Source organism: Sturnira hondurensis, unplaced genomic scaffold, assembly GCF_014824575.4.
Source record: "Sturnira hondurensis isolate 20B ecotype Veracruz unplaced genomic scaffold, ASM1482457v3 Scaffold0022201, whole genome shotgun sequence".
NCBI lineage: Eukaryota > Metazoa > Chordata > Mammalia > Chiroptera > Phyllostomidae > Sturnira > Sturnira hondurensis.
In genome coordinates this window covers 8,267,526-8,275,422 of record NW_028094832.1, presented here as the reverse complement: position 1 = coordinate 8,275,422, position 7,897 = coordinate 8,267,526, and the positions used below count along the sequence as shown (strand labels likewise).

At 40.2% G+C, this 7,897-nt stretch overlaps 1 pseudogene; it reads left to right on the top strand.

The window, feature by feature from the left end:
* Window positions 1–472: 472 nt before the first annotated feature.
* LOC118979016 (uncharacterized) lies at window positions 473–614 on the top strand (annotated as a pseudogene).
* Window positions 615–7,897: the final 7,283 nt, after the last annotated feature.

The following is a 7,897-nucleotide window of genomic DNA, read 5'->3' as shown; positions in this document are numbered from 1 at the left end:
TGTATAGAGTGATAATAATAGCAGCTACCTTTAGGGTTAAAAAAAATATGGCCTATAAAGAAAATGGCACAGTTTATAGAACATAAAGAACATTCAACAAATGTTATCTCATTATTAATTTCCTCGCACACATGTAGCAAGTGAGAAAATGGAAAAAGCAAGATGATGAGGACCAGAGAAGAAATGAAGGCTTGACATGAAAGGCAGTACGATTAAATTATACATTTATAAAAAGGGTGCAGGAGGAGGGATTGAATTTGTGTAAGTGGTCACTTTAGAATTATGGTCAGTCACCTACGTTACTATTAGCCACTGGACATTTGGTCCTACTTCTATGCTATGTGTGAGAACTGAATGCCTTCATGTCTATAGAAAAAGATGGGTAAAATGCAGCCAAAACCCAACATTTTGCTTGCTAGGCAATTTGGCAAACACAATAAAACTATACACTTGAAAAAGATACGTAATGAGGATACTTACCTGGCAGAAGATATACCACCACCATGAAGGTGGCTTTCTGAGGGTGAACATGTGCTGACCCCTGCGATTTCCCCAAATGTGGGAAGCTCTGCTGTGCTAGCTGTGGTAGTGGGGACTACATTTGTACTCTCCACCACACCAAATAAAAAAGAAGAAAACTACATAACAAGGAAAAATGTTAGAATTAAAACAAAAATATAAGCCACAAGGAATATGTTTAAGGAAGCAGTAATTCCTAGGCAGGATCCGGAAGTTTGCAGAAATCCTACATTTTGAATGCTTTTTTAATCTTTGAGAAATATTTGGGCTCTCTCAATAAATCATATTGTTTTATGAAATTTCCAAGGAAGGCCAGAGACTCACTTTAAGATTACAGCCAAAGTCACGGGGCTGCTGGAGAACCGCTCCGGTACTCCCAGCACTGATGTGATCACCCCACAGTCGACCTGGCTGGTCCCTGCACAGCCTCATTACGGAGCCAACCAAGTACATTGGGTCCCCCCATTTCGGCTGATGTGATTGCTACACGTAGACATGGTCTTGGTCTTGACACTTAATCTCCCAATTCTTCAGTAGTACGTCCTTTCATCCGATAAAACTGATTTTAAAAGCTAAGAATGCCCTAGTTCTCTTGAGCTAGAACAATTGTCTCTTTGAATGGCATTTAACTTCTTACCTTTGATTTTCGTAATTGGATGGTGTTGTATTTGCTTATCTCTGATTCTGAGACCAACTCCTTCCAAGAGTGCATGCACATTTCCACAAGCAGCCTGCACAGACAGCCCACCTTGCAGGTGAGAAGAGGATTTACCAGAGAGCCCTCTTTTCTTTCTGCGATTGGGCTCAGTCCTTATTCCCATCAGTAGGTGACAGATCTGTCCCTCCGTAGAAGTGAGCTTCGAATGTACACCTGTTGGGGTTCTCATTCCTCTCTCTGATGGATCTCTACTCAGCTGCCTGGTGTTATGGTTACAGTCCTTAAAGACCCAGAGGGCAGAGCTTACTGTAACTGGGTGTCAGCTCTCTCCCAGTCAGGGATGTTGCTTGGACACTCTAACTTCTTGCTCTGGTCATCCTGCCTTGATAGCATAAAAATCACAATATTCTTGTCTTTCCTCCTCTTTACAGCCCAGACCACAACTGGCTCTTAGCATCTATTTCTTGCATGCTTTTTCTCTGGACCTCATATTAGCCCCACCTTTTACTGCAGGGAGAGAGGATCTGCATGCACTCAGTTCCAAGTGAAAAGAAAACTAAGAGAGCAAGAAAGGACAGAAGAATCATCCTGCAATTGTTCCTTGCAATTGTTTTTCAGTTGTTTCCTTGCTTTTATTTATTCATTCATTTAATCAGTATTTATTGAATACCTCCTATGTGAAAGTCATGGCAAAGGGTGCTATAGATACAAAGATGAGTAGGACACTTTCTTCATTCTCAAGGAGCACACAAATGAATAAAGACTAACAAGCAAGTTGTTTCAATTCAGCGCACACTTGCCATCATGGAGGTAAACACACATCTAACTTGGGGGGATCAGAAAAGTTGTTTTCTGGAGCCAGTGATTTCTAAGTAAGTCCTGAAGCCCATATTGGCCAGATACATGGAGGTTTGGTTTGAAAAAGAGTCCAGGCAAAGGAAAACAGTAGATGCAAAAGCCTGGATGCTTCCCCCCCCCCCGCCCCCTCCAAATTATAAGAGAAAGTTTATTTAGAAAGTTACAAAGGTAGCAGAAGAGAACCAGCTGGGCTGTGTAGGCTCAGGAAACAAGTTACAGAGCAAAAGAAGGGCCCTTGGAGCTTAGGAGGGAGTAAGGCAAAGGCAACATGCCCGGGGGGAAGGAAAGGGAGGACGGAAAGGCGTGGGCTGCTCCCCAGAGGGAGAGCACCGAAGTGTTTTCATTTCCATGATGCATTGTATATTTTTGTGGTTTGTCAAGGCTCCTTCCTGGAAAAGGTTGAAGAGAAATGGAGAAGGCATGAGTGTGGCTAACAGCTCCTATGCTCAGGACACATCAACTTGTGATGTTAGGAGGAAGAGTGTGAAACCCAAAAGCTTGTTGGACTCTTCCTCCTTTCTCTTCCATTTATCATTGTTTCAAGACTTGGTGCCTTCAGAGAGAGAGAGAAAGAGAAAGAGAGAGAGAGAGAGAGAAGCTTCTGTCCTACCATTCTTCAAGCAGATCCACCTTTTAACCAGAATGGAAGACAATTCTGAGTGGGCCTTTTGGTACTGAATTTTTCTTATTTTGAAAACTATAATGCTGACACACAGTTTGGTAAATTGCATGTAAAAATCATTACATCTGCTACTAGTACTTGCAACCTAGGATCATTCCTTGAGACTGACATCCTTGGCGTCTTGGGCACTGAGCCTTCCTTCTGCAAGCCTCAGAAGGAAGAGCCCCCCAGCTCCTCTGCTGGGTCGTGGTGACCCCCCAGCTCCCATCTCCACAACCCCTGGTGTTCCCTGGTGCAGCTGGAAACACCCAGAATTCCCACAAGGCTTTGTAACTTGTCCCCCAGAACTGAGAAGGGATCACCAGTCCTATCTCAACCATGTCAGGGAGCATGTCATGGGGGAAAGGGACATTTGTGGACTTCTTTGAATTCCTATGCTCCACTGGCTGTACTATTTTTTAAAATATTTTATTTATTTATTTTTAAAGAGAGAGGAAGGGAAGGAGAAGGAGAGGGAAAGAAACTTCAATGTGTGGTTGCTTCTCGTGCACCCCCTCCTGGGGACCTGGCCTGCAACCCAGGCATGTGCCCTGACTGGGAATCGAACCAGCGACACTTTGGTTTGCAGGCGGGCACTCAATCCACTGAACTACACCAGCCAGGGCAGTACTGTTTCTTTGAGGCAATGCATTCTAATTTGTAAACAAATTTTTGAAAATCTGCCCTGCTCTCAAGTTCAATCAGTTTAACCTTCCTCACAAGTCAGATACGGAGAATAACTACACGGATAATGTCTGACAACTATTGAGGGACCACTACATGCACGGTATTATTCTGAGTTTTGTGGGTGTTAAATCATTTAATCCTTACATAAACTTTATGAGTATATGTACTATTATTATAATCACTCCCATGTTATGAGTGAAGAAACTGACGCGGAGAGGTCTAATAACTTTCCTGAGGTAAATGGCTGGGCTGGGATTTGAACCCAGGTAATCTGGATCAGAATCTACGCTCTTAAGCACCACACTGAACCTCCTCTCCAGAAAATCCATCACAGATGATTTTAAAGAGTGGTATCTTGGTAAAATATTATGTTGGTAAAAACACCAAGTAAAAAGAGAAACCTGCAGTACACGAAGAGAATATTAGATATTAAATATTTCTAAATTCCAAAGAAGATGAAAACTTCTGTTTGTGTGTTATTTTAGCCCTTGTAATAATCACTAATAATATTGCAAATTTCTCGCTGTAGTTAAAATGATTAAAAAGTCTCTCCTGAATTGATTTATGCATATATATCTCTCATTACTTACTAGATATTCATTCATCTCAATTTGCCCTGGAGTAATGGCAACTGCCTACGAAAGAATTATCAATCTAAGTATGTGGGAATTACACAAACTATTTGCATAAGATATATTCCAATTGGTGTAGAATTTTAAAAAGCCCTGTATAAGTATACAAGACTACTGCCCATCATGTGCTTTTTTGTGTGTTTTTTTTTGGATGTACGCTATGGTGTATGAAACTGTGTTTATTTCTTCATCTGCAGTATGGAGCTAAATGATGGCCTCATCGTGAAGGTTCCACGGCAGTGCGCATGGACAGTGCGCATGGTTTATAAATGCCACGACGCATTATAAGGTGCTGGATTCTCTTATCAAGGCCTTGAAAAATAGTCTTCATTGATGTTTAAAAATAATCTCCTCTCTCAAACTCAGTTAAAATGAGAACACATTCACAATTTTCAGTATCTGACAATGTCTGAAACTTTTACATCAGTTGACTTCTTTCCACATGTAAGCAACTGAGACATGCGTGATTTACTTGGGTCTGAGGCTTTTGTGGTAAAGATATGTGCAGAAGGAGAAAACCCAGCCCCGTGGATATCGAAATGACATGCAGGACGCAGCTGTGGTCCCAGTTATCCAGCTGCTGCCCGTCACTCTTCCTCTGGGCGGTTGTCCCCTGGGCAAGGAACTCATCTTGCTTCTTTCTCGGGAGTTCACCATTTTGGGGAGGCAATGACTCTGTAATTTTAAAATAATTACTGATTTGAGAGAGAAGAGAGAAAGAGAGAGATCAACTATTTACACATTCATTGGTTGTCTTGTTTATACCCTGACCGGGGAAGGAGCCCACAACCTTGGCATATTGGGACAACGCTCTAACCAACTGAGCTACCTGACCAAGAAGGGCTTTGTGTCACTTTTGAAGCAACTAATTAATGATCTGACTAATTTTTCCCTCCGTTTTACAGTTCCTTATGCATAGTGGATACTGTCTTAGACTTCGGCGTGTCGCCTTTTCTCTGTGGTCCTCTGCACTTCCCTGTTCTCAAGCACCAGGAATAGGCTAAGTGGTGAGTTGGTAGGGCCACTGCCTGGGGCAAAAATCTTTAAGGGTCACTACTCCATCTTTTGAATAAATAAGAAGAATGGTATCAATTTTCTCGGCTTTTCACAAGAAATTTTCTGTATTAACTAGGGAAATGTCTGGCTCTGGTCTCTCTGAAGAAGGGACTGGCACTTGTGTGGACATTAGCAACAATGCTCCTCTGTGATGTTGACCTCTGTCTGTTGTTTGTGCAACACAAGTGGCAGGTCGTGAGGGGCAACTGCAGGCGGAGCCCCCCAACCTGGAGACAGCTAAGTGAGTCAGACAGCTAAGTGAGTCAGAACCAGTATGTCCAGTTCTGGTGAACTTGGCTGAAGCAGTTGAGATTCTGGGGTCAAAGAAAGGGTGGCATGGTGCCACTTACCAGGAAGTAGTTTTTCTTTTTTAATCATAAATTTGAAAACTTTTCCTCCCTCTAAGACATTGGCTCAAAACTTTGCAAAGAAAAACTAAAGTAGGAAGAAGAACAATGGACAAGTGGAAAATACTTAAACCGACATGAAACCTTATGAAATAAGAATTAAAATAAGGCAGAAATTAACTGTCATTTTTACACTGATTCTGGATTTTAAACATTTACCATACTTTTTTTCACATGATAAAAGTTGGAGTTAGCCATTGCCAAAAAATTTCAAGCAACACAGAAATGTAAGTGCGAAAACTCCAACACAGCCCCTAGTGACGCCCTCTGGTATTTATGTCTGTGTGTAGTCCCCTCCCCTGGAGTGTGGGCTCCAGCCTCATGAATAGTATATGGGCTGTCACCGTGCGATTAGGTGGTAAGAACTCCGTGGGTTCCGTCTTCTTTGGGTACTCTCCAGGGCTCTCCTGGGTGTGCTCTCTCATGCTGGTAGCCGTGTGTCTCAGCACTTGGGCCCAAAGTGATGCTGTTCTGGCTCCCCTTCTAGAGAGGCCGCCTGGGGAGAGAGGTCCTGGAAAATGAAGGGCCCCGGGAAGGAGGACTGAGACAGCCCTGGGGATGAGTGAGCTTAGAAGCAGCTTTTCTGCATCCATCCAACAGCGGTTCCTCCCCAAGTCGAGCCTTCAGGTGACTCAGCCTAGAGCTTGGTTGCCCCCTGTGAGAAACTCCTGAGTTAGAATCCCTTTATTTTAGAGTTGCTCCCTGATTTCTGATCCACAGAAACTGTGAGATAATAAATGTTTGTTGTTTTTAGCTACACCGTTTTTGGTATAATTTGTTTACCCTAATAGTTAACTAATATACTCTCCAATTTCAGTCCCCGGAGGTAATCATTATTAACAACTGGTGCTTATCACTGCACCCTTTTGTCTATTCATATGCCCTAGTTAAATATGTGTGTGTGTACAGATACACACACATTTTTTCCTCATAAATACAGGACTGCACGACTGTATTGTTAAGTAAGTTGTGTTTGGTAATGTCATGAACCGCGGTCATCTCTCCACTGATGTTATACATCAGTGTATAACATCTAACTCATTATCTCTAAACTGCTAACTAATATCCCATTCACTTTGACACACATTTCCTTCCCTTTTTCTGCATTTGTTTCTCATGCGCACTTCTGTTCTCTTCTTTGTCTTGTCAAATGTTGATATTTCCAACATCTAAAATAATTAGTTTCATTAGATAACCACAAATTTCACCCCTCTGTGAGACTATTACATGCTTATGAAGGAAAGAGAGGAAATTAAGGAAAAGCAAAAATGAGACACTATGGAAAATCAATAATGCCACCCGCAAAGTGTGACTTTGTTTTGAAAAATGTGCTTTGGAGCTGTCTCATGAGTTATGACCCATATGTTCTCATTATATTTTTATTTGGGACAGAATTTACTGAAGGAGTGTATTAGAATTTTCTTCTTATTGAATGTTGTTATTCATTTCTAATATTATTATATTTTTACCAGGTAATACACATAATATTTTGTCTGTGACTTCACAGTGATTTACTTCCTTGTCTAATTTATGTTTAATATTTGTGAAGTTCAGGGAGAAATGGAAAAATTTATTTTTGTTTTTAAAGTATAAACATTGATGTTTACATAATAACTCATATCATTTAAACTCTATATAATTTTTGTTTGTTTTTAGATTGTGGAAGGCTTTGAATGCATAGGAAATGAAAGAATACCTTTGATAAAACATAAACATTAACATTCTATGTAATAGAATGCCAAAATAATTTTTCCTAATTCTATTTTAACCAAAAGTACATAGTTTGAAATTAGAGTTTGTAAATGCAACTCAATAAATTTTTTGTTAATTACATTTCAAGACTCTGAAGTCTATGAATTTAAGAATTTTTATGCTGTCTCTGAAGATTTCTGAATGAGAATGTTTCTAATCTAATTCAAAAAGTATCCCACATAATTTAAATCAAAATTTACTTTTTGTTGTATCTGTACACAATCCTGATTGTTGTCTGTTGGTGTTCTTACATTTCACTATACTTAGAATGTTCTGGATGCTTAGTGAGTTAAAGAAAGAAGTCAATTCACGGCGCACATGTGCTAATGTGGTTATTCGCAGCGGAATTATCTAAGAGAACAGGTCAATTTTCTTTCCTTTTCCTTACTTTATGATTTCCCCCATCGCTAAATATCTCAAGTAGAATCGGATTTAAGGTGTTTTGTACTTCAAAATGTTAGTGGATGTTCCTGAGCAGTGAATCTCTATGAAGGATTATCACCTTTCACAATAAATGAAGATAAAAAACTAGATTATGAGGATACATTATTGAAAACTACATTTATTTCAAAATGAGCATTATTTTATAGTGGTGGGAATTGTGTAAATCAAAATTAAAGTAAAAATAGAAACTGATGAATTTACAAGGGTTAATATCACCTGAATA